The sequence below is a fragment of the Amblyomma mixtum genome, chromosome 4 (genome assembly GCF_055824585.1).
Source record: "Amblyomma mixtum isolate Tamu chromosome 4, ASM5582458v1, whole genome shotgun sequence".
NCBI classification, from domain to species: Eukaryota; Metazoa; Arthropoda; class Arachnida; order Ixodida; family Ixodidae; genus Amblyomma; species Amblyomma mixtum.
The window spans coordinates 143,997,042-144,023,207 of record NC_143015.1 but is presented as its reverse complement, the minus strand read 5'-3'; the positions used below and the strand labels follow the sequence as shown (position 1 = coordinate 144,023,207).

Below are 26,166 nucleotides of genomic sequence, written 5' to 3'. Positions count from 1 at the left end.
AAGCCAGCGCTGGCCACTTCATTAGAGCACTGCGTATTCAATGCAGCACGGCACCCCGCGAGATTAAATTGTCATTCTTTCGTGCTAAGGAGCGCTGAGGAATGAGAGGGCACACAACCGACCAGTCCTGAATTTCTACGCTTAAAGTTGCCTCTAAGAGGCTTCTAAGTATGTCCGAGATGTCCTCCGCTACTTTGTGCTACCGACAACCTGAAGCATGCCATAACTATCGTTTGCGTCATCCAAGCGTTGCTGAATTTCGGAACGCCATACATACCGCCTCGCGACGTGGCCGTGCACTGCGCCCCTACTCGCCACTTGTCACCCTTTGAAGCGTCGCGCACACCTCGGGCACCAGAGAGCACAGCTGGCGGTTTTTTAGTGTTAGCAGTAGCAGTCGCTACGCCATCCCAAGGCCCACCAGCCTGCGAGAAGTGAATGCCCTTCTTAGCTCAGTGCACGACTTATAAGGTCTGGCGTGAAGTCATTGAGCAAACAAGCTGAAAATAGTTTCACGGGCTCATGGAGTTCTCTGCCGAAGCCTCGCTTACGCAACTGTCCCCAGCAGCAGCGTAGGTAATCGGCCCAATATTGGGCACGTATTGGCGAATGCCGGTCCTGCAAAGGACCAGCGTGACGCCGTCGATTTACAATATTGGGCCGATTGCCTGTCAGCCTCCGGTCGGGTCAGAGAAAGCGGTACTTGCCTTGTGTCTACGTCTTCTTCATTTTGCCTTCATATTCGCGCCTATAATGCCCCGAAGGAGTGACATCAACACAACATAGTTTTTCTTCTATCAATATTCTCGTCTCCACGATAAACAGCGCCGCAAGGATGCATGCATGGAAGACAGGAGTGTGCCCTTCGAAACAGAGTGGTGGTAATTACCGCTATGGTCGGCATTTTTTTTTCCTTATTTTTGTTTAACTCTGTTTAAATTTAGCTTTCTCTTTCAATACGGTTCCCTGCACTTGTAACCTTATGTCAGCATTCTGCTTTTCAGCCACCAATTTGCCAATCGCTTTTCGCTAACTTCCACCGCATTTTTATTTACATGACCATTATCTCTAAACCCTAGAGCCTCAAGAAGAGTGGCTGTGCCTGCATCGACATCCGGATAGATACCACCGCGTCTGAGTATAAGGTGTTCAATTGCTTTTAGAGATCTACCACACACAGCACGTGTATCATCTTCTTCGTTATTTTTTTTTTTGTAGCTGCGCGTTCTAAGACTCCCTGACCTAGCATCAAAGAGTAGGGCACTACCTCTTGAGTTATGATAGAACAATTCCTTCCAGGCAGAAAACTCACGCGTGCCATCCGGCGCATGTACTAGTCAGGAGCAGCACCCTCCCGTCACCTCGTGCACCGCAGCTCTGTCTGGAAGTTGCCGGGGATGCGCTGGCTGAGGACGCATCTGTGGCACTGCGCTGCTGCACCGCTGCCGTGACGAAGCCAGAGTGGGATGCTGCGATAATATTTGGAGCGCATGTGACACCGGGGCCACCTTTGACTTCCAAAGCCCCACTGGCTTCCAAGGAAGACACCGAGACTGGAGGAGACAAAGAAAGACGAGATTTCGGAAGTGAGTGGTTATAGACTGTCATTTCGATATGTATAACTTATCACAAGAGATATCGACGGGATTGCAGGCTTTGCAGTCTAGTGTGCAGAGGTCCGAAGTGTGCGCGAAGCATGAGCGATTACAAAGGGAAACCCTTTCAAAACAAGCAGCGTAGTCAACCTCTTTGTGAACTCGCTGGGTGGAAGCTAAATTGGACACCATGCAAAGCTGCAGGACATACAAGATATAGACGAAACAAGGAGCAAAACCCAACCGTTTCGTTTTAGGAAAGGCCACTTAAGTGTAAGGTGGGAATACATATTTTAGGGCACAAGCCCCCGTCCATTGACGGGGCTGCAAACGAACGGCCGCGAAAGCAAATACTTTGTTTCACTCGTCTTCCTTAGTCCTGCCGATTCATTTTCATCAAACCAGGTAGACACCATCAGAACGCCACGCGAAACAGATCGCCGTATGGGGCAGAATGATGGGTGTCTGCTGTAGTTTGGAAACGCTCATTTATTATTTTTATCTGCGAAAGTTTGTTTGAAAACGCTCTCCTCACTAAAACAAAATTCACTGACAATCAATGCGACTCACGAGGCAGAATAGTAAGCGTTTTTAGGCAAGTCCTGTACACACGATATCCAAAGAACTCTCGTACTTGGTGGTAGTGGCCACACACCTCTCCATGCCCGACCATTTCTTCCCATTGCACTCATACTGCGCTGTTCTTTCCATTACTCCGTCCCCTCTGTTTCTCTCAGAGGTTTCACCTCCTCTCCACTTCCTATGCACACCCCACAAAGCGTCATCACACAACACCAGACACACAGATTTTGCGCAAACGGCAGCAGTAATGTCAACGCGCTAAAATTTGGCAGTTGCCATGTATGCCGAGGTTGTACTGGGGCTACAACCCTTCTCACAAGTTGCTCGCAGTTGAAAGGAAGTATACGAACGCGAGGTTCTCACTTTCAAAGTGGGCTCTCGGACACGGGAGAACAGCAAGACTTGCGGAAAGAGTCTTCTAGCAGCCGATGCTTTCACCCCACTGAGAAAAAGTGGCGCGATGAGGTGTATTTATTTCATTTATTTCTTTATTCAAATACCCTAAGGGCCCACTGGGGGCATTACATAGCGTAGGATTACATATGATGCGCAAAACTATTTAGCACGTTGTAGAGCGGTCGGTACGCCTAGCGCGCTGCTGGCGACGTGGCTCAGACGAGCCCAAAAATGTGGCGCCTACTCGTCGGCCGAACCCCCCCCCCCCCCCCCCCCCCCCCCCAAGAAAAAGAGAAAAAGAAACAGGCCCTGTCTTAGAAGTTGATTGTCCAGGTACGTAACAATATTATGTTCCAGAGGCAAAAATATATATTTCGGTTTGTTTTTGCGAATTATTCGCTTTCTATTTGCACTTTCTCTTTGACCTAAGATCCATCTTGTCTGGTCGTTCACCTGTGCTGATCACTAAGGTGCATCTTTCTCGGCTGTTTTTTTTTTTTAAATCTGGATTGAGAGAATAAACACATGTCATAAGGCAACAATAGTTAGTTGCATGGAAAGCTTTTCTTTGCTGAAAGCGAAGCATTTTGGGAAAAACCCTGGCCGCGTTCTCTCGTTGGTCACGTGATTGAAGCAAGCAAAGGAATTGTGCAAGTCATGGTGGTTTTCGGGCTGACACTCACCTAGGGCCCTCGCTTTCCCCGCTTCCGTCGACGTGGTAAAGAGGAAGCGGACCACTGCTTCTGGCGACACCCACGGGATGGCAGCACTTCACTTGCTTCCGCTGCCTCGGCACCCAAGGGTTGTGGTCCACGAGGCGCCTCGCAACAAAAAAGGTGTCACTTTTTTGTTGTTGTTTTCTTTCGGGGGGGGGGGGGGGGGGGGGAGGGGGGGGAGTGTAGAGAAGGAAGCTGTGATCTCCGAACGACACCAGGCCAAGGTAGCACGATTATTTCCGTCTGTTACCGCGTTCTGTGGGTCCAGTTCAGTGTCGAGCCTCGCGCTACATCAGCTGGGCGTAATATGATAGGAGGTCACTACTTTTAACGCGTAAGAGAATTTCTTGTTAGGCTTGTTGGTAATTCATTGTAACTCAAAGGGGCCAAAAACCAGACACACACGCATGTGACACACAAGACAAGAGAACGGGACAGAGCGACACAACGCGATAGCGTTAGGGAGTTCGCGTCGCAGGATATCCGTTGTCGTTGACGGCGTCGTTGGCCGTGGCCAACAATCCCCTCAAAATCCCCAGAGTAGCAGCTTAGGAGGTAGGTGGGCCAGTTAGGTCACGTGACCTTGTGGCGTCATCACAACCTCCTCACCGCAGCAGGCGGCTTATGAATCGTCCCGAGAAGTTGCTGGGAACCGCAACCTTTATCACACACATGAACCTCCCATAGCACATTCCATCGCAGGCCAGTGGCGCATCGTTTAACTGGTGCACCAATGCGCCAGGAGTGATTGTCTCTTCGGGGATTTTGTCCAATGCAAACTGCTCATCTGAATCTGCTAGAGGAAGAACGCAGCACCAAAACATCCAGGACCCTGGTGCTGTTTCCATCGTACACGCCAACTTGTTTCACTAAAATTACTTCCATTCACTGAATGTTGTAACAGTTATATGTGGAGTTTGGTAAGACACGTGGCAGCTTAAGGTCCCCACTCGGCTGACGCTACCAGGGACGCCGTATTAGGTGGCAGCTGATAAACTCAGCCCGCCTGAGGTTCCCTGCATCGACATCACACAGCACGCTGGCATTGTTGCATTACGCCAGCATAGAAATGCGAAGTAAGCAATCCAACTTACCCAGCTCAGTATGGCCAAGGCGACTCAAGTAACCAGGCCCGCTTCATACAGGGCGCACATCCAAAACGCCGATGCGTACTGCAAAAAGCATCCATGTACACGTTTGTAGCTATTTACAACCATGCATCTATATGCGACAAGAAGCATTATTTAGCAGAAACTTCCTGAGTTTGATTGAAACACCACAACGACGTCTTGTTAACTGATTAGTAGCATTAAACGCTCCCTCAGGCGTGCACGTATAAAGGATTGGTAAAAAAGTTTTCGGGACACACGGGCTAGTTTTCAGGCGTCCAGTGAGCACCTGCTTCAACCGCGAAGTTCTGCTATCTTATGGAGATTGAGGAGCAGTCTCATCTCGAGGATTCCGACGCTTTGGAGGCACCTCAATTACCGCGGCATTGCATCCATATGCCGACAAAGCCTTATGAAACCCGGCTTCAAAAAAAAAGTAAATACTTTTATTTGAATGCAAGGCGCACTGCTTGAGATTTCATGTATTATTATTCGTTTTTTTTTTGGAATTTGAATTAGGCTCTATACATCTGCATTCTACGCTATATTAAGAAGCTGATGTAATCCCCCCCTTAATTATTCTTCCCATAACTTGGTACCGTGGTTACGCAGATATGAGCAGATTTGTCTGGAACGCCGGAGTGAGGGGCTTTCACACAAATTAAGTCAATTCATTGCACAACTGCCATGTTAAGGGCACTATGCTCGTGCCTCTCTTGCTTCAGTGACTGTCGAGCTTAAACCGAATCCAAAAAAGTATTCCTGAAATATGCGATCTCTTTGCTCCGGAGAGGACTACAGGAGCGTTTCTAGGCAAGCCTGCTCACGGATGTGCCCACAAAATATTAATATCTATCAACAAACGCAAACTTCTATTCGTCCTCAGTGTCCCTTTAATCACTCGCGATTGTTTGAATGTTCTGGTCAAGGAATAAAGTCGGATTCCGTTGACGCAAACCCTCTTTCCTTAATTTATAGTTCTCACCTAAGGCACAGCACACCTGCTTTTAAAAATTTTTTAAAAAAAGTCAAGAAATGTCCGAGTGCGGCAGGCGACGTCCGATATTATGCCCAAGAAGGCGGGCACGCCGGAGCCACACGTGTCGCGAAGTGCATCCCTCGAAAGACCGGCACCCAACCATGGTCTCCGAGATCACCTGCGGGCGCTTGTTTCTCATGAGCGCGCGGGTGATCTGGGAGGACGTGACCCTACGGACCGCAGGCAGCCTAGTGATAGCAAATGCCCGTCCAACTCCGCAGGAGAGGCCCCTGGAGAGAGCCATTCTGCCAAGGCTTCTTTTTGCCGTTTCCCCGAACAATGAACTTCACCAGCACTCACCAACTTTACATTGGGGTTGAGCTTGTAGGAGCCGGCAAAGAGCGTTACGATCTCCGTCCGCACTTCCGTACGTGGCCGCCCAGTGGAGAGCCGTGTAGCCCGAGGTAAGGTCCTAGAAGCTTACACCAATTTCTACAGCGTCGCGACCTTCAAGCCTACGTAAAAAGAAAAAAGCGCCCTTAAGCACACCTCGTGACCCATTCTGCGGCAAGTGTAGTAGTTAAGATCGGCGTCATTCTTTTCACCTCGTGCACGCGAACTGCCTTGGGCTCGCACCAGATGCTCCGCTAGGAGTCGCATCCAGTGGCGTGACGAACTCAGCGTAGGCCTCAGAAGCTCATCCATCACAACGAAGCTGAGGGCGGTGCGGACGATGGGGCCCAGCAATGGCTTCCAAGGAAAACAGTCAGACTGGAGCACAGAAAAATAAAGAAAAGGTTGCAAAAAGCAGTGTGGAGAGGCTTAGCATGAGAGACACCGCAAAGGTGGCAAATGTATACAGAGGAGAGATCTGAGGTGGTCTACTGATTTCATTAAGAGAGCGAGCACGATTAGGGGAATCCATTTGCAACAGCGGCACGGTGCAAAGGTCAAAGGCTAGTAGAAAATACTAATTGATAGGGCGGGCATAGAGGGGCCATTGATGCTGTACAAAAACATCCTGGCATGTGATTAGGTAAGACTGCACATTTTAGAACATGCACTATAGCGACTAACTACGCGGTTTTAATAGCCTGAAAACTCGCGTTCAGGCACCTGGCTTCAAGCACAGCTGCACACATTCTTGTATACAGCCCTCACTACAGGTATGCAAAAAGTGCCTGGAGAAAGTTTCTCTTTGTTCAAACATTTTTTTCTAAAATTAGGCGATTTAAGAGCCCACTCACTAAATGCAGGCGATTTGTCGATTCCCCCACCACATTCACACTCCCCGTACTCACCCAACGCTGGCCCTCGTGAACATTGCCATCTCCTGGAATTCTCATCGGTCGATGGCCTGTCCTACTCACTACATGCGGCGCTCGTGTCATTAAAATCACTTTGCTCCCTCACCCACTGTGCTATTCCCTCCGTCTCCTGCTCTACCCACCACTATTCAAAGCAGGCCATTTCACTCGTGACGTAGACTGTTACTTCCTTTAAGAAAATGTCCCTGATGCCGAATTTCATGTTTGCTCTGTCTAGAAGCCGATTCAGGCCCTTGTATTAATGCGAGGGCATTACATGGCTCTCTCGCGTCAGCAAAAAGTGTCCTCAGCGATGTAATCCACCTGTGAAAGTGTGATTATGACAGTGTGTGATGAAATGTTGCCGTGCGAAAGATCTGTATGATGAGGCGTAATTAGTTCATTAAACGCGAAAGAAAGGCGAGAAAATACGCTGAGACGTCGAAACAGCCGTGGACGTCGATATAGTATATGGACGTCAGAATAGGCACGGACGTCGATATAGCATGTGGCTGTTTTGCTCTCGCATTGCTCCAATGCGGGTCTCCGCAGTGATCTCAAAGTTTTTCACACAAGCGCTGCAAGGATTGCATACTGCTCACTCACTGAGGTGGCTTCGTTGCGATGCTCTCCGAAGCCATCAGGAAAGCGCCGCGACTTCCAGCGCCACCTGGAATTCAGGCGCACACATTTTTAAGACAACGAAGGATGAATTTGTTTAAGCATAAAGGTATTTGCCCTCATTTGAGGTGAATAAGCCACAGCTACATCTGAAGAACCATTTTTCACCCATTTGAACTTAATGGATCGCGAAATGCAATGCCTCATGGGACCTGGTACACGCAAATCTCATAATGGTGGCGCAACCTTCCGTGGTCAGCCACCGTGGCCCATCCGAAAAAAAGTTACAGGTTTGCAGTAAGTCTGCTTAAGAGCGGAAATGCGAAAGCCTTTCCCTCTCCTTTCTCTCTCCCTCTACCGAGTGATGTGCGACGTCAGCGCACGTTAAAGAACCGTAGGTTGTCGAAATTCCTCATAGCCTCAGTCGCTTTGGGTCGTTAAGCGCATATAAACTTTAAACCACATTTTCCTCGCTCCATTTTTTTGGGGGATAGTTTTTTATTTCTATTTAATTTTCTGTTTTGCATTGATATTGCTTCAATTTTTTGCTTTCTTACAGATATTATTTTTGTTTTTATTTTTGCGCACTGATCAGCCATCAAAAGGTCATTTGGCCAGATGGGTTGTTATGTGGCTAGTGTTAACTTGGCTATGGATCTGCCTTGTCGGACAAACGCCACTAATCAGCCAAGAAAGGCTTTCGCCTTGAAAGCCTTTTAAGCATGAAATGCTTTTAGCTCCCGTTGTCGGCAGTGTTGTGACGTCACGCCGAGACCGAGAGCCAACATCAGGGCACTGAATTCCACTCATCCGGGAACTGAAACGAGAAAATCCGGGCACCGTACGAGATTTAACGAGACACTCTAAGCCCTCCTTCAGGACCGGCGTATACAAGCGCCGGTAACTTCGCGCCGGTAACTTCGCGCCGACCCGGTGGTGGCGTTCCTCCCTTCCTGTACGGTGCGGTTCGGGTGTACACCGAGATGACAGAGAATTACTGCGTAATTTCCTTCCTCAAAAAGCGTCGTGTTCGGAGGGCACGGCATCGCGCCGAACGGGTGCTGGTGTTCCGTGGACTGCCTGGCAGCGCTACAACACGCTGTCGCGTTCCACACCTAAAGGCGAAGCTTAAGCGTCATTAATTAGCAGTTAATTAGTATTCAGTCATTAATCAGTAATTAGCCACTAATTAGTGATTTGTAATTACTTCGTCATCATTTATGTGTGACGTAATCCAGTGGTGCCGGCACCAGAGTCACATAGGCAAAGTGGTGCAGAAAACGCTTTCGCCTCTACGCACTTCAGACAGTTTCGAACGCGCTGCATATACATTCTTGTCAGGCCTGCGTCTCGTCGTGTCCGCGTACGCTTCTGCATCGTCCTGCATTTCATGCTTACTCTACTCTCGGTTACGGGGGAGGCAGAGATTTTTAGCGAACGAGTCCGTTAAAGCAATTTTCTGAGAGCGACCGGCAAATCGGACCACTGGATCAAGGGGAGGGGGGGGGGAAGACAAGTGGTAAGCTGTGGTCACACTTTTCTTTGTTAAGAAATAATGGCCTGGTTTCAAACTGCACCGACAATGAGGCTTACTGGGAAAGGGCGATAAGAGACGGCAGAGAGCTTCCGAATTGAGTCGAAACACATCGCGATAGTTCAAACATGAATAGGGTCACTAGTCAACCAGTAAGGTGCTCTGCAGCATTTTCTTTCCTCAAGATAGCAGAAATGGTCCAACAAATCAGCTAAAACAAAATTTGGCACTGACTCGTGCAGCGATGTCCTCGACCCTTGCCTTATCGTTGTCAGAATGCACCTGGACAGCAGAAACACCGTGGGTATCTGCTTACCGAGGGGTCGGGTAGTTAAGCCCTCGCTGAAAACAGAGAGCACCGCTAGCGCCGACTACGAGCAGGTAATGAAGAGTCGTTGCCAGGCAGTCTGCGTAAAAGAATGCCCTGTTCAGTTCAGTTGACACGGAAGAAGCCAGGAGCCATGCAACAAACAAATGCATGTAGGCGTCTTAGTTTCTTTTGGCGATGTTCAATAACATCATTATGATAATCATTATCAGCCTGACTCTCCCGCTGCAGGGCAAAGGCCTCTCCCATGTCTCTCCAATTAACCCTGATCTTCGCAGCTGCGGCCGTCATATCCCCACAAATTTCTTGATTTCATCCGCCCGCCTTACCTTCTGCAGCCCCCTGCTACGCTTGCCTTCTCTTGAAATCCACTCCGTTACCCTTAGGGACCAGCGGTTACCTTGCCTTCAAATTACGTGCTCTGCCCAAGCCCATTTCTTCCTCTTTATTTCGAATATGATGTCATTAACCCGCGTTTCTTCCCTCGCTCACCCCGCCCGCTTGCGGTCTCTTAACGCTACGCCTACCATTTTTCTTTCCATAGCTCTATATTCTAAACAACTTCTCTAAATTCAGTAACTGCTTCGCTTAGCTTTAACGACTGCTAGAAGTGGTACACAGCATCAGTCCCTGCAATTAAGGCTAGAAGCTGGCATGCCTCATGATAAACATGCGTCGTCATCGCACTCTGCGCGCTCACTTGAGGAATCCACGACCTCGCACGCATAACGTATATTAATAAATGCGGACCGAGAGAATTCGAGCTCTCTGGCGGTGTGTTGGCGACACGAAAGCAACCCCTCGGATCCTCGCCTTCTGCCTCCCAGCAGCCTTCTTCCGTTTCGCAGGTGACTTCTCCAGGCGGCTGCTGGACGGTGCGGCGGCGATCTGGCCACGCTTTGGCTTCCGAGAAGGGCACCCAGACTGGGCGAGAGAAGGCAAGCGAAAGATAATAAACGCAGGGAAAGATCGCCATGAAACATAGATATAAGACTCCACGTATTAGTCGGCTCATGCAAGGACGCAAAAGTGCACTTGAGGGACCCGTGCGCTTCATAGCAGATATCGAGATAACCAGTGGCATGTGTAGCCCGAATGTCTCGATGGTGATTTTCTTGCCTGAATGGCCGCGCTGTTTCCCCCGAAGGCAATCGTTGCCTGGTGATTCCGGTACCTTATTTAAAAGCTGAGTTGGTTTACTACGAAGAGAACCGCCTGAGCTGCTTATAGACAACACAATTCAGCACTTCATATAAAAATATAAATTTTATACTTTAGGAGTGCATACCTTTTTTTTTAGTCGTAAAAATTGAAAGTGACGTTGGTATGCGCTACCCGTTGATGCTTGCAATCTTAATGCTCAACTCAGGGAGCAGACTGCTTTATTAAAAGCGTTTCACGGAGACAGAGCGATTCTCCCTATTTTGCGCAGGATTACCCGTGTACTGTATTCGTCGCGGCTGACGCAGGCAGATGCGGGAGAGCTAAATTGGTGCGCCTTAGCAGGCAGCACTATAGCTGCGCAGTGAAGGGAAAATGGGTTCGTTTTCCGAGGCTGCAACTCACGGATTTTTCAACTAAACTCGCCCAGATGTAGCCATGTTGAGTGCCCAGACTAGAGCAGAGAAAAATTAGGCAGCCCCCCTCAAGTACATTATCGCCATGATAGCATTCTTTGTTATTGTCACACACAGTGTGCGATAATATGTTGCCCTGGAAAGAAATTTGATTCATGATATGCAATTAGTTATTTAAAAACGAAAAAACACGCTTAGACGTCAAAATACCTATGAACGTCGATATAGTACGTGGTCGTCAGAACAGCCTCGGATGTCCATCAAGTATGAGGTCGTTTTTCTTTCGCATTGCTCCAATGCGGGTCGCGGCAGTGATTTGATAGTTTTTTTTTTTTTGCGAACCAATTCCATGAGTACCTGACAAACATTTCAACCTGATCTTTTCTCAGCGTTCTTGCTATAATGGTGAAGATATGAGTTAGCTTCTTGCCCTTAGACACCTGCTCCCTTCCCACTTCGTCGAAAGTCAAAGTCAATCTTATTAAACACTTAAAGAACAAGCTCTGTATGATGAGTTTTGACGCTAGAATTTTTGACGAAATGGGAAATGCAGTCTCAGCAGAGATGTAGTCAAAAGAAAAGGGGGATCACTAGTCTTCAAGTATAGCCGTGCCCGCCGTGTTTGAGCCATCAACGGAACGGCGCAAACTGAATTGGAACATTTGGTTTATGGTTTGTGGGGGGTTTAACTTGCCAAACCGACAGGCTATGAGGGACTGCGTAAATACGGGCTACGGAATTTCCACCGCCCGGGTTGCGCACTGGGTCGTGAACGTGCACAAACATCGCACAGTACACGCGCCTCTAGAATTTCGTCTCTATCGAAATTCATATTCGATAGGCTGTGCGCTAAAAAGAAGTTCACAGCGAAACGGATAGAGACGACAGGAAAGAAGCGCATTCGACCGCCGCGGATAGAAACCGCGCCTTTTGGGTCAGCAGCTGAGCGCCATAACCACTGAGCCAGTTCCATGCCTTAAAAACATGTATGTCACCGGTGTTTGTTAGGCAGATCATCTTTTTGAGATCGCCGTCCAAATCCAAAGTTTGTATTCAGCGTGCGCTGAGAAGTACACCTGCGGGCATTCTCTGCGAGAACTTTGGAGCCTCACAGTCACGGTGGAATAGCTGTTGTGGCCCAGCCCCTCTGCATATAATCTGCGCCCACCGCCGTACTCACGAGGAAGACATCGAAGAATCTGGAGCACAAATGGGGGCTTCAGCGCCGACGCGGTCTATCACGCAACGGCCTCTATGCGGACACCCCTGGAACCACGGCTACAGGAACCCTGGGGATAAAGGAATGATGGACCTCAGTGACGGTTCTCCACTGGAGTCGTACCCGCAGCATTCATAACAGGTTAGCATAGATTAGATAACGAAACCCACTAAGTTGATAAGGACACAGCAGGGAATGCTGTAATGGTCCGTAATTGTCTACCGCAGCACACTGCATACCGTATTTCAGGACAGATGCACGCAGGTACTGGAAAGGAGCATCGGAAAAGGTGAGTTCTCTGATCTAGGCTAATACTTTTAGGGGACGTACAGCATCGGCTGCTGTATTAATACTTGGCTCGCATGCGAATTCTACTATCTACTCGAATGGATAGGATACGCCCGCTATAAGCCACGGGCTCCGCACCGAAATAGTTTTTTTTTTTTTGACTAATCGTGACGCTTAGACTTAAGAAAAAGCTTGCAGTAGATGCTTTAAGGGAAGACAGACGAAGAGGATGATGCCCATGCCGAAAAGAGATTATTTTCAGAGAGCTGCTCTGATAATTATGGCACGTTAGTTTCCAACCAAGCGCCAGGAAATGTCTCAGGTACTCTCCACCGATTCCTGCTGCCGACTTCTTCACGCATGCTGCAAGTCTTGCCAAGTGTTGGATCAGCGAAACGTTGCTGACTATCGGAATGCCATACGTACGCATTTGTCGATGGCGTTTGACGACACACGTCCATTGCAGGCCGTCAGAGGTACCGCACACCAGAGAGCATCGCTGGCATTGGACACAAGGCGGCTGCAGGATTCTCCTCGCCTTGAGCCGACCGACAGCCTGTGGAAACCGGATGCCCTCCGCTAGTTGAAGTAGAAGGCGTTGCTTTTTCACGCATCTTTAATGCATTTCTATATGCATTCACCTGAGAAAAGCCGTATTTGCTTTTTTGTCTTCTCTTCCTTTAATTCTTGCTAATGTCCGCAACAAAACGCATCGCAAAAAAAATTTTTTTGGTATATAGTTTACGGAGGTTTAATGTCCCAAAGTGACTCAGGCTGTGAGGGACGCCGTAGTGGAGGGCTCCAGAAATTTCGAGCATCTGGGGTTCTTTAACGTACACTGACATCTCACGGTACACGGGGCTCTAGAATAGAATATCGCCTCTAGCGGAATTCGACACCCGCGGCCGGAATCGAACCCGCGTCTTTCCGGTTTTCAGCCGAGCGCAATAACAGCCACTGCGGTAGCTGGGGATCCCTAGAAGAGAGAATAGTCTACTGCCAAACATGTGAGTACAGCATGGTATATGGTGGAGTATAGGAAATGGCAATCATTCGGTCGGAGTACTCTTGGACTCTAGTTGGTACGATTAACACAGCAATGACTACTTGCTACATCAGTGCTTTGTTCGTAAACAGTAGTTCACCTGAGCTGACACTCCGATTACAACGTGTGGCGCATACATACATACATACATACATACATACAAGTTTTATTCTCCACAAAGAAGTGGAAGGAGGCGGAGGGAAAAGCCGTACATTTGCGGCTTGGAAAATCCTCCGCCCCCTTACAGTGTATACAGCAGCAGAGTGGGGCAATAAACAATCGAACAATAAACAGTCGAACAATAAACAGTCGAACATAAACAATTGAACATAAGGATACACCGAATTAGACGCATGACGAGCCCTATAATGGCCTCCTTTTATCGCACTGCCAGTTTTAATAAAAAGGCACTAAATTGCTCATGAAGCGGAAAACATGGCATTGTCATTGTCCACGCCCGACATTGCCAAACCACAGGTGACCTCATGACGTCATCGGCAGTGCCTATATAACGAGGAAAATAAAGAAAACGAAATCTCTCGGAAGTATGCTTCAAGCCCAAGCCAGCGCTGGCCACTTCATTAGAGCACTGCGTATTAAGTCGAAAGCCTTTAATGCCTCATCGTTGTCGACAGAAGGTCATCAGCAGAGGTGTCACGCTTCTCTAGTCAGGCCAGAAAAAAAAAAATTGTGCACCATGGGATTCGAACCACCATCCTTACGTTCGGCAGCCGAGCGTGCTAGTGGTAGTGCTACGCTATCTCCTGCCAACGCATATTTGGTTCTCCTTGTCTATGACGCTGGAGTGTGTTTGCTGAAAGGTGTCGAATGAGACGGATGCCTCCCTAGCGCCGTACAGTGTCACCAGCATTTACGGTTCATAAACAATTGTGTACTTTAGCATCTTAAGCACACTTCAGTGACGCAAGCAGCACCACCACCACGCTTAAGGATTTCGCCTCACCGCATATTAGGTCAACAAAGTGTGCCCCTGAATTTTTTTTCAATGCAGCACAGCCCCCCGCGCAATTAAACTGTCATTCTCTCGCGCTAAGGAACGCCGAGCAATTACAGGGCACACAACCGTCCATTCCGGAATTTCGATGCTCAAAGTTGCCTCTGTGAGGCTTCTAAGTATGTCCGAGATGTCCTCCGCTACTTTGTGTTACTGACTACCTGACGCGTGCAGTAACTATCGCCGTGTACTACGTCATCTAAGCGTTGCTGAATTTTGAAGCGCCATACGTACCTCTACTCGCCACTTGCCACCCTTTGATGCACCGCGCACACCTCGGGCACCAGAGAGCACAGCTGGCGGTTTTTTAGTGTTAGCTGTAGCAGTCGCTACGCCATCCCAAGGCCCACCAGCCTGCGAGAAGTGAATGCCCTGCTTAGTTTAGTGCGCGACGTGAAAGGCCTAGCGTGAAGTCATTGAGCAAACGAGCTGAAAAATAGTTTCAGCAGCTGAAAGAGTGCTCTGCCGAAGCCTCGCTTACGCAACTGTCCCCAGCAGCAGCGTAGGTAATCGGCCCAATATTGGGAACGTATTGGCAAATGCCGGTCCTGCAAAGGACCAGCGTGAAGCCGTCCATTTACATTATTGGGCCGCTTAACTGTCCTTTTCGGGATTTCACACCTGTGTCCACTTGGGTTAGAAAAAGTGGCATTCGACTTGTGTCTACGTCTGTTTCATTTTGCCTTCATATCGGCGCCTATAATGCACCAAGAGAGGGACATCAGCACGACATAGTTTTCCTCCTAAAGTCGGATACAACTTAAGTCTGCAGTGAAGCTCCGCCCACATTCAGCCTCCGCGCGCAGAATTCCTCCACGACGAAAAAGTAGTCTGTGGCTGAAACGTTTCTTGTTACGTAAACAAGAAGCTTAGCACAAGAAAAAAGTTACGAGCTCTACTGTTTTGATACGTGGATTGTTTGATATAGTTAAGCACTAAAAAATTGATTTCGTTTACAGTTGCGATTCGCCAGCGGAGTAATACAAGACGCCGCGGACCGCGGCACATTGTTAGCAACTGCTGTTTTTATATTGTAACGTACTTGCTGACGAAGGGGGGTTTATTAGTAGGCACGAAAGGGAAGGCCAGGCAAGCTGGGGCAACAACAGCGACAGACTCCACACGGCGCGAGCCCTACTTCGTCGTCGTCGCCCTACTTCGTATGCGCCACCTGGCAATACTAGGTGGCATTATTCCCCCCTTATGAAGAAAAAAAAAAAAGAGCGCTGTCGCTGTCGACGTAAGGGTGAAACAAAAAATAAACAAAAAAAAAAGCAAACTGCCGCAACTGAAGCGCGCGAAAACATCAGCACGGTTGCGTCACCGTGTATAGTACGGCTTAAGCCGCACAACGTGCACAATGTCAGAGTCGGGCTGTCGGCGTCGCGGTTGCGCAGCACCGTCCGGAACCACTTCATAGTTAACCTCACTCACACGCCGTACCACTCTGGAAGGGCCAAAATAGCGGGAGAGCAGTTTCTCACACAAGCCTTGGCGACGAACAGGAGTCCACACCCAGACTTGGTCACCGGGTTTGTAGTCAACCTGTCGGTGGCGAAGGTTGTAACGGCGCGCATCCGAGCTCTGCTGTTGCCCGATGTGCACGCGGGCCAGCTGACGGGCTTCTTCAGCACGTTGGGCAAACTGTTGGGCGTCTGGGGCGAGTTGGTCATCCTCTGGGCACGGGAGCATGGCATCAAGCATGCTCTGGACTTCGCGTCCGTACACAAGGCGAAACGGGGAGAAGCGCGTAGTTTCCTGCAGGGCGGTGTTGTAGGCAAAGGTGACATACGGCAGGACCTCATCCCAAGTTTTGTGTTGAACATCTACGTACATGGACAACATGTCCGCAAGGGTCCTGTTTAATCGTTCGGTCAAGCCATTGCTCTGCGGATGGTAGGCCGTGGTCTTGCGGTGTGTTGTGCAGCTCAGCCGAAAGATGTGGTCGATTAGTTGCGCTGTAAACGCCGTCCCTCTGTCTGTAATCACGTGCGAAGGAGCGCCATGTCGCAGGACGATGTTGTGCATGAAAAACTCTGCGACTTCTGAAGCTGTGCCACGAGGGATCGCCTTGGTCTCGGCGTAGCGAGTCAAATAGTCGGTAGCAACTATGATCCACTTATTGCCGCCCTGCGACAAGGGGAAAGGGCCGAGGAGGTCCATGCCGATCTGGTCGAACGGAGCGCGAGGGGCTGTAACGGGCTTGAGAAAACCCGCCGGCTTAAGTGGTGGCGTTTTCCGGCGCTGGCATTCTCGGCAGCTTTTAACGTATCGGTGGACATCAGCAGAAAGTCCAGGCCAGTAATACATGTTCCGCACTCTGGCGAGCGTGCGTGAAAAGCCCAAGTGGCCAGACGTGGGCTCATCGTGGCAGGCGAAAAGAACGTCAGATCGGAGGTCGGCTGGAATGACGAGAAGGTAAGGTCTATCGTTGCCTCTCGAGTTCTTCTTGTACAAGAGACCTTGCCGCAAACAGAAGGAGCCAAGACGTCGAGAGAAGTGGCGAGGTATAACCGTATCACTACCTTCAAGGGCGTCAATGAGAGGGCGAAGGTCCGAGTCCGCCCTCTGCCGAGTCAGTAGGTCGGAGGCGGTGAGAGTACCAAGGAAGCCGCTGTCGTCATCGGGCGCTGCGTCGGCAGGATCAACTGGTGCACGCGACAGTGTGTCGGCGTCTTCGTGTCTGCGGCCGGACTTGTAAACAATAGTAATGTCAAATTCCTGGAGCCGTAAGCTCCAGCGTGCCAGGCGTCCAGATGGGTCTCGCAAATTTGCCAGCCAGCATAGGCAGTGGTGATCGGTGACCACTTTGAATGGGCGGCCGTAAAGATAAGGGCGAAACTTCATGGTGGCCCACACGACCGCAAGACATTCTTTTTCAGACGTGGAGTAATTGCTCTCGGCGCGGGAGAGAGTACGGCTAGCATAGGCGATAACCCTCTCAAGGCCGTCTTGGTGTTGAACAAGGACCGCGCCAAGACCGATGTTACTGGCGTCGGTGTGGACCTCGGTATCGGCATCTTCGTCGAAGTGCGCAAGAACGGGAGGTGTTTGAAGGCGCTGGCGGAGCGTAGAGAAAGCGGTCTGTTGCTCAGTGGTCCAGACAAAGGAGGTGGTATTCCTGGTGAGGCGCGTCAACGGCTCAGCAATCGTGGAAAAGTCCGCAATAAAGCGCCGATAATACGCACAGAGACCCAGGAAGCGCTGGACAGCTTTCTTGTCGGTCGGAACGGGAAAACGTGCGACGGCGGCAGTCTTTTCGGGGTCCGGCCGCACTCCCTCAGCGCTCACAACGTGACCCAGAAATTTCAGCTCTTCGTAACCGAAATGACACTTCTGGGGCTTCAGGGTAAGGTCTGCCGAGCGGAGGGCTTCGAGGACCGCCCGCAGGCGCTGGAGATGTTGGTCAAACGTTTCCGAAAAAACTACGACGTCGTCCAAGTAAACAAGACAGCTTTGCCACTTGAGGCCTGTGAGGACGGTGTCCATCATCCGTTGAAACGTAGCCGGGGCGGAGCACAAACCGAAAGGAAGCACTTTAAATTCATAGAGGCCATCTGGAGTCACAAAGGCGGTTTTTTCGCGGTCCCGTTCGTCTACTTCAATTTGCCAATAGCCGCTCTTTAAGTCAATGGATGAGAAGTACTTAGCGCGCCGTAATCTATCCAGCGAGTCGTCAATGCGCGGCAACGGGTAGACGTCCTTTTTGGTCACACTGTTCAGTTTGCGATAGTCGACACAAAACCGGAGAGTGCAGTCCTTCTTCTTAACAAGGACTACAGGTGAAGACCACGGGCTTTGGGAAGGTTGACAAACGCCATCGTCAAGCATTTCCTGAACCTGAGTTTGGATAACCGCCCGTTCTTTAGCAGAAACACGATAAGGCTGCTGTCGTATAGGGCGAGCGTCGTCATAAGTGATGATGCGGTGCTGCGTGATGGGTGTTTGACGAACCTTCGAGGAGGAAGCGAAGCACGACTTGTATTCCTTCAGCAGCTGTTCCAAAGCCAGGCGTTGCTCCCGAGACAGGTGGCAGTTAATGTCGACGTTTTCAAGGGAAGGTTCGTCTGTGCCGGCTGCCGCGGACGCAAAACAAACGGGAATATCGGTAACAGGTTCGGCAGAAGCGATAGCCGTTCCTGCAAAAAGGTGCCGGTACTCATTAGAAAAATTAGTGACCAGGACCGCAGACCGGCCACCACGAAGCGTCAGTAGACGGCGAGCGGCGCAGATGCCTTGAGTAAGCAGGAGAGAACGGTTAGCCTCGGCGACTGCTTCTGCGTCATGCAAGTCGTTGCAAGTGACTTCAACCAAAACACTGCTCCGTGGCGGCAACGTGACACTGTCTGCAGAAACACGAAGGGCGGCACTGCGATGGCAAGATTCGGCGAGGTGGGTCGCTTTACCGGTCGAAAAGGTGATGATTCGTCGGCGGAGGTCGATGACAGCACCATACTCCCGCAGAAAGTCAATGCCGATAATGAGATCTCGGGAGAAATTGCATAGAACTACACAACTGACGACGAACGTAGATCCCTGAATCTGAACGCGAGCCGTGCAAATACCCTTTGGAGTAACGAGATGACCACCGGCAGTACGGAGATGCACTACAGAATAAGGCGTAAGGACTTTTTTTAGAAGAGTTGCCAATTTATCACTGATAATTGAATAGTCGGCCCCGGTGTCCACTAATGCTCTGACTCTGTGACCGTCGAGAAGAACAGGTATGTCCAAGGAAACGCAGCTGTCTTGGTCAGATGACGGTACTATCTGTTCACGGTCGGAGCGTAGCGGCGGCGGCGGGAGGTCTTCAGCGCAGCGACTCCCAGCGACCTCGCCCCCGAAGGTCGCTGGTCTCAGTTTTCCCGGCGAGGGCTCGGCGAGCGACCCTGTACTGCTCGCGGGGAGCTGTGCGGGTTCGGGGAAGAGCGCCGCGGAGAAGATGAGCGCGGCTGATGCGGCGCACGGGCTGAAAGTCGCTGTTCCGCGAGGAAGTCTTCAATGGCTGGAGGCCGGTGGCCAAACCGGGGTCTGGGCGAATCGGCGCGAAAGCCCTGCAGACCGAGGCGTCGATAAGAGCAATTGCGGTAGAGATGGCCTGGTTCTCCGCAGTGAAAGCAGAGTGGCCGGTTGTCAGGTGTGCGCCAGACATCGGCCTTCCGCAAGTGCACTCGGCGATCGTCGAAATACGGGACTGGTGGAACTGGGGACAGCGGTGCAGGAGGCGTTACTGGAATCGGCGGTGGCGAAGCTGCAGCCGGGCGTCTCGCAACTTCGGCATAGGTGGGGCGGCTGTAGTCTCCCGGCAGAGGTGGTGTTTCGACGGTAGGACCCCTGAACGCCTGTTGCACCTCCTCGCGAACAAGAGCGGAAAGCGAACCAAGTGCAGACTGCGAAGGGCTGCAAAACTTGAGGACCTCTTCACGCACGATGGTGCGAATCAGTTCGCGCAAATCGTCAGGGTGGCTCCCGGCGGTGGCAAACGATTCGGTAACTGCAGCAGCATGCACGGGCCGGTTGTAAGTCACAGAACGTTGTTGAAGAACCTTTTCCAGCGTCGCGGCCTCGGCAAGGAATGCAGCGACGGTCGATGGTGGGCTGCGCACGAGGCCTGCAAATAGCTGTTCTTTGACGCCGCGCATGAGTTGGCGCACCTTTTTCTCTTCGGGCATGGCCGGGTCAGCTCGCCGGAAGAGCCGAGTCATATCTTCCACGTACATGGCTACAGACTCATTCGGCATTTGAATGCGAGACTGCAAAGCCCGTTCAGCCCGTTCTCGGCGATCCGTGCTGGTGTAGGTCTCCAGCAGGCGTCGGCGGAACTCGTGCCATGATGTTAGCGCATCTTCTCGGTTCTCGTACCACGTACGTGCCCCATCCTCCAGGCTAAAGAAGACGTTTCGAAGCTTGGCTGCGTCGTCCCACTGGTTGAACGAGGCCACGCGTTCAAACTCGACCAGCCAGTCTTCGACGTCTTCGAGCTGACTGCCATGGAATGGTTTGGGCAGTCGCGGATTCTGCAAGGTATAGTAGGCTGCAGCTGGCATAACAGGTCGATGGGTGGGTGCTCTTGCAGACTCCAAAAGCCCGTGTTCGGGAGGTAGGCCTTGGTTTCTCCGGCTAGCACGGTGCACAGGGGTGTCCACCAGCGAAGGACTGGAGCCCAGGGTATGCGGAGGAGTATTAGACATATACAGGGATCTTACCCAGCGCCTCCACCAGACTGTAACGTACTTGCTGACGAAGGGGGGTTTATTAGTAGGCACGAAAGGGAAGGCCAGGCAAGCTGGGGCAACAACAGCGACAGACTCCACACGGCGAGAGCCCTACTTCGTCGTCGTCGCCCTACTTCGTATGCGCCACCTGGCAATACTAGGTGGCAATATGTTGTATCCTACTTTAGCATGTATTAAGGCGAAAGCCTTTAATACCTCATACTGTCGTTAGCAGACGCGTCGGCAGCCGTGTCGGCAGCCGTGTCGGCAGATTTGTCCGCCCTTCGGCGTCATTGCTTAAAAAGAAACTGCGCCGATGGTGGGAATCAGTCGAACCAGGGCCTATGCCATTTGAAGCGGAGACGCTACCACTCCGCCACGAAGGCTCAGTTTCAGCATGAATAAAGGCGAATACATGGGTTTCATAAATAAAATAAAAGGAATAAAGTGAAGAAAAAGAAAAAAAAATTATAAAATAAACAAAAATAAAAATAAAAAATAAAAACAATAAAATAAGAATGAAAACGAAAATAATGAAAATGAAAAATAACTAAATAAAAACAAACAGTGCGCCAGGAAACGCTTTCGCCTTGCAGCACTTTAGGGAGGCAAAGTGCCCCCTGAATTTTTTTAGTCACGAGCAGAGCCGTCCCCTTACCCTGTGCACCGCGGCTGTCTCGAAGTTGCCAGTGCATGCACAGGCGGAGGTGGAAACCGTGGCGCTGCGCTTTTGCGACGCTGCCGTGACGAAGCCAGAGTGGGATCCTCCAATAAGATTCGGAGCGAATCTTACACTGGGCCACGATTGGCTTCCAAAGAAGACACCCAGACTGGAGGAGACAAAGACGAGATTCCGGAAGGCAGTGGTTAAAGACTAATTTCGCTATGTATAACATAATATTGCAGGCTCTGCAGTCTGATGTGCAGAGGTTAGAAGTGTGCGCGAAGCATGAACGATTAAAAAAAGAAACCCTTTCAAAACAAGCAGCATAGTCATTCTTTTTTCTGAACTCGCTGTGTAGAAGGTCAAATGGACATCCTGCAAAGCTGCAGGGCATAGAAGATACAACAAAACAAGGAGGAAAACCCAACCGTCTCGAAAAGCCCACGTAAGTGGACTCTGAAGTACAAGGTTGGAATATCTCTTTTGAGGGCAGAAAATCAGAGTGCCCACGAAGTAACAATGACAAAGAAGGGAATGCGCCGATATGACACTTCAAAATGCTATTCTAGGTAAGTTATTGAATCATATGAATAGATGTTCTTTCCAAAAACATTAAAAGTGAAATAATTATGAGAATTACGTTACTTTAGAGCACCATATTTAAGTAACGTTGTATGGTGTGGCAGAGGTGGGGCTCAAACAACCGTTTTCCCGAAGCGCATACCCAGCTTTCCCCCCACACATAGGGTGCCTCGATGCCAGCGCCGGCATCGAGGCACCCTACCCACACACAGCAAGCAGCGCCATCTGATGTCCGCTAGGAGATACTTTAAGCCTCCCTATTAAAAAAATCTAGAGTGCTGAACATGGTGATTACCATTGTGGAGTCTTCCTTCTAGCTGGAAAATCTGGCCTACAAATGGTCGGTGCGGTCAAAGCAACTATTTCGAAGGCAATGGGAAAGCAATGGGATGTACAGAGACTTCAAAATTACCTCAGTGATTTTCGCCGTTCAGCGCCACGCGCTATGTGTTGGGAGCCACGAAAACTAAAAGCGCTTGTCAGGGTCAGGGTGAACCGTTCTAACCATTAGAGGTGCGCTCCAGACTAGCACCGGGAGACAATTGTTAGCGAAACACCACTCTTCCCGCATACTCTGTGGTTACTGTAACCACTAGGACACGGCGACGGTGTTTTGAAAAAATTAATATTTGGGCCATCTGCCACAAATATGTTCGAGACTCTTTGAAAACAAGAGACGACGTTTGCAATAAAAGTGTGTGTGCCAGAAACCTAACAGAGTTGGATTTTTTCCGACCCAGAACTCAAAAAAAGGGCGGCCATTTCGAAGTGCCAGAAATGACTTATAAACGGGAACCCTGGGAACCACCGGGCCAATGAAATTGGCCTTTGCAGACCCGCTACACAACGTTGAAACCATACGCGTGAACGCCGATTGGATACGACTGCCCGCGAACGCAAATAACTTCCGCTTCGCGTAATCAGCCGCAGTCCTGCTTACACCAACAGAAGACTTCGCTACAAATTCAACTTTTGCCACAATCCGCTTTTCTGCCGCAGTCGCTGGAGAAGATGCGGACTTTCCCACTAACGTTCATCGAATGACGCAGACCCCATCCGAAGGCCACGCTAAAGAAACGGTATCGCCACATGCGGGACATTGTTCAGTGCCTGCTGTACTTTGGAAAAGCTCAGTTTTTAATTCGAGAGTATTATATGGTTCTGTCGCGTCAGCAAAAAGTGCCCGCGAATTTTCCGCGAATGTAACTGTGACAGATAGTGCGTGATAAAATGTTGCCGTGGGAAAAATTCAGTTGATGAGGTGTAATAATTGAATTGAATGCGAAAAAATACACATAGAAGTCAAAATAGCTATGGACGTCGATATAGTACACGGACGTCACAATAGCCACGGACGACGATACAGTATCTGTACCTTTTGCTTTAGCATTGCTCCAATGCGGGTCGCCGCAGTGATTTCAAAGTTTTTCACGAACAAACTCCGCGAGTACCTACCGAACGCATTTCACCGTGTTCTTTTATCAGCTTTCTTGCTATAAGGGTGAATATCTGCGGTAGCTTCTTGACCTTACCAACACCACCTAGAAGTGACCTTACACGCCTGTTCCCTTCCCACCTCGTTGAGTCGTAAAGTGTTGAACCCTTTGATCAAACTTAAGCATTTGAAGCACAAGCCTTGTAGGGTGCACTGTGACGCTACGATTATTGATCAAATGGGAAATTCACTCTGAGCAGAGATATCAAAAGGAAAGGCGGGTCACTACCCGTGAGCCGCGTCCGCCGAGTTTGAGCCACCAACGGAATTGGAGAAGTTATGTTTGTTGTTTACGGGGGGTTTTAACGTCCCAAAGAGACTCCTGCTATGAAGGCCGCCGTAGTGAAGGGCTCCGGAAACCTCGACCAGGTGGGGTTGTTGTGGCATACAGTTTGTTATAAGATATGGCTGTGGGAAATAATCAGAACAGAGCATCGGGCCAGTTGGTGAGGAATCATACATGGCAACGCGAAAAAAAACAGGACCAAAGCCAACGAGGAGACACAACGCAGGCGTAGGTGCGAAAAATTGTTGATGAGGTGTAGTTAGTTAATTAAATGCTAAAAAACACGAAAAACTACGCTTAGATGTCAAAATTGCCACGGACGTCGATATAGTATGTGGGCGTTTTGCTTTCGCATTGTTCTAATGCGGGTCGCTGCTGTGATCTCAAAGTTTTTTCACGCAAGGGCTACAAGGAATGCAAAATGTTGTAGGTACGAATTGCGCACACAAAAGACACACACAGGAAAAAAAACACGAGGGAGACTGAAAGAGCGCAAACTAGGCAGGTAGTTAAGAAGAACTCCTTGTTCGGCGAGTTGGTACCTACAACAACAGTATGCGCCAACTCGCCCAACAAGAAGTTCTTATTAATGCAGATTGGCCACTTACCGATGCAGTGTCGATGCGATGCTATCTGAAGCCATCAGGAAAGCGCCGCGACATCCAGAGCCACCTGGAATGCAGGCACTAAGATTGTTGCGACAACGAAGGAATAATTTGTGTAAGAACAAAGATTTTTGCCCTCACCTGAGGTGAATATAAGCCACAGCTACATCTGAAGCACCAATTTTCACCCATTTGAACCTAATGAATCGCGAAATGCAATGCCTCATAGTGACACGCAAATCTTGTAATGGTGGTGCAACCATCCATGGTCTGCCACCATGGCCCATCCCAAAAAATTACAGGATTGCACTGAAGTCTGCTTAAGAGCGGAAATGCGGAAGCCTTTCCCTGTCCTCTCTTTCTCCCTCTACCAAGTAATGTGCGATGTCAGCGCATGTTTTAGAACCCCAGCTGGGCGAAATAACCGGAGCCCTTCTCTACGGCGTCCCTCAAGGCCTGAGTCGCTTTCTGAAGTTCAGCACCTCATAGCTTCAGTCGTCCTCAAACCATAAACCATCTTTTTCTCCCTCAATTTTTGTTGGTCACTTTTTATTTTTATTTTATTTTGTGTTTTGTACTATTTTAAGTTTTTCTTACAATTTTTTTTTGTTTTTATTTGTTTTTACTTTTGCGGACGCCACCGATGAGCCGAGAAAGGACTGTTTAGCCAGTGGGATTGCTGTGTGGCTAGTGTTGGATTGGCTAGCTACGGATCTGTCTTGCCGGACGAACGCCACTCATGAGCCAAGAAAGGCTTTCACCTTAGAATTATTTTGGCGAGTGTCTCTCTTCTGGCAATTTTTCTCTGGGCGCGGGCGGCAAATCGGACCACTGGAACCAGTGGAGGGAGCCGCTAAAAGGCGGCGGTCAACTGTGGTCACGCCAGTAGCCGGGGAAACTTGTAGCGCGTACAGCAATGAAAATTAACTCAAAAGTGGAATAAATAGTGGCCCGGTTTTAAACAGCACCGACATATTGGCCTACTCGGAAAAGGCTATATATGTGGCGAGAAGGCACATAGCTTCCAAATTGAGTCGAAGCACATCGCGATAGTTCGAACAAGAACAGGGACACTAGTCAGCCAGTAAGATTCTCCGGAGGATTTCGTTTCCCCAAGGTAGAAGAAAGCGCCCAACGAATCAGTTAAAACAAATTCGGCACTCACGTGTGTGACGACGCCCTCTGCGCTCGCTTGCCTTATGGCTGTCCGAGTGTTGTGCCACTGAAATCCACCTGGAAAGTATAAACAAACAACATGGGCATCAGCTTACAGGGGGCTTTGACAGGTAAGCCCTCGCCGAAACAAGAGAGCACCGCTGGCAGCGACCACTAGCAGGTCGTGCAGAGTCGCCAACAAGCAGTCTGCGCTGAAAGAATGCCCTATTCGGTTCAGCCGACACGGAAGAAGCCAGGGGCCATGAAACCAAATGAATGCGTGTAGCCATCTTAGTCTCTCTCTCGGCGATGTTCAGTAACTCATCAGTGGCCTGAATACACCCCCTGAAGGGCAAAGGCCTCTCCAACGTCTCTCCAATTAATTAACCCCGTCCTTTGCCAGCTACACCTGCCATGTCCCCGCAAACTTCTTAATCTCATCTGCCCCGCTAACTTTCTACCGTCCCCTGCTACGTACGCTTGCCTTCTCTAGGAATCCACTCCGCTACGTTTAAGGAGTTGCGGTTGTCAAGCCCATTTCCTGCTCTTTATTTCGGTCATGATGTCATTAACCAGCGTTTATTCCCTCGCCCACTGCGCCCGCTTGCAATCTGTTAAGTTACACCTAACATTTTTCTTTCCATAGCCAAAAATTCCAAGCAACCACTCTGAATTCAGTAACTGCTTGGCTTGGCTTCAGCGTCTGTTGGAGGTGGGAAACAGCACCAATCCCTGCAATTCAGGATTAGCAACGGGAAGGCTAGAAGCTGCCACGCCTAACGATAAAATTGCGTCGTCGTCGCACTTCGCACGCTCATTTGAGGAATCCATGACTTCGCCCGTATAATGTGTA

The 26,166-nt window shown here is 49.8% G+C and overlaps 2 protein-coding genes across 4 annotated transcripts in view; both read right to left on the bottom strand.

The window, feature by feature from the left end:
• Positions 1 to 26,166, bottom strand: part of LOC149348569 (uncharacterized) — a 216,527-nt gene that overhangs the window by 20,352 nt on the left and 170,009 nt on the right. The window lies entirely within an intron of this gene.
• The window catches only part of LOC149348566 (uncharacterized), a 237,716-nt gene continuing 224,058 nt past the window's right edge, over positions 12,509 to 26,166 (bottom strand). Inside the window, exons 10-13 of one of the 3 annotated variants that reach the window (XR_016292781.1) lie at positions 25,324 to 25,391; positions 24,162 to 24,225; positions 21,185 to 21,356; positions 12,509 to 12,807 (exon numbers count right to left, since the gene is read on the bottom strand). The gene's annotated coding sequence lies outside the window, so the exon portion shown is untranslated. The remainder of the gene's footprint in view (positions 12,808 to 21,184; positions 21,357 to 24,161; positions 24,226 to 25,323; positions 25,392 to 26,166) is intronic. The other 2 variants (XR_016292777.1, XR_016292778.1) reach the window with 2 other exon arrangements.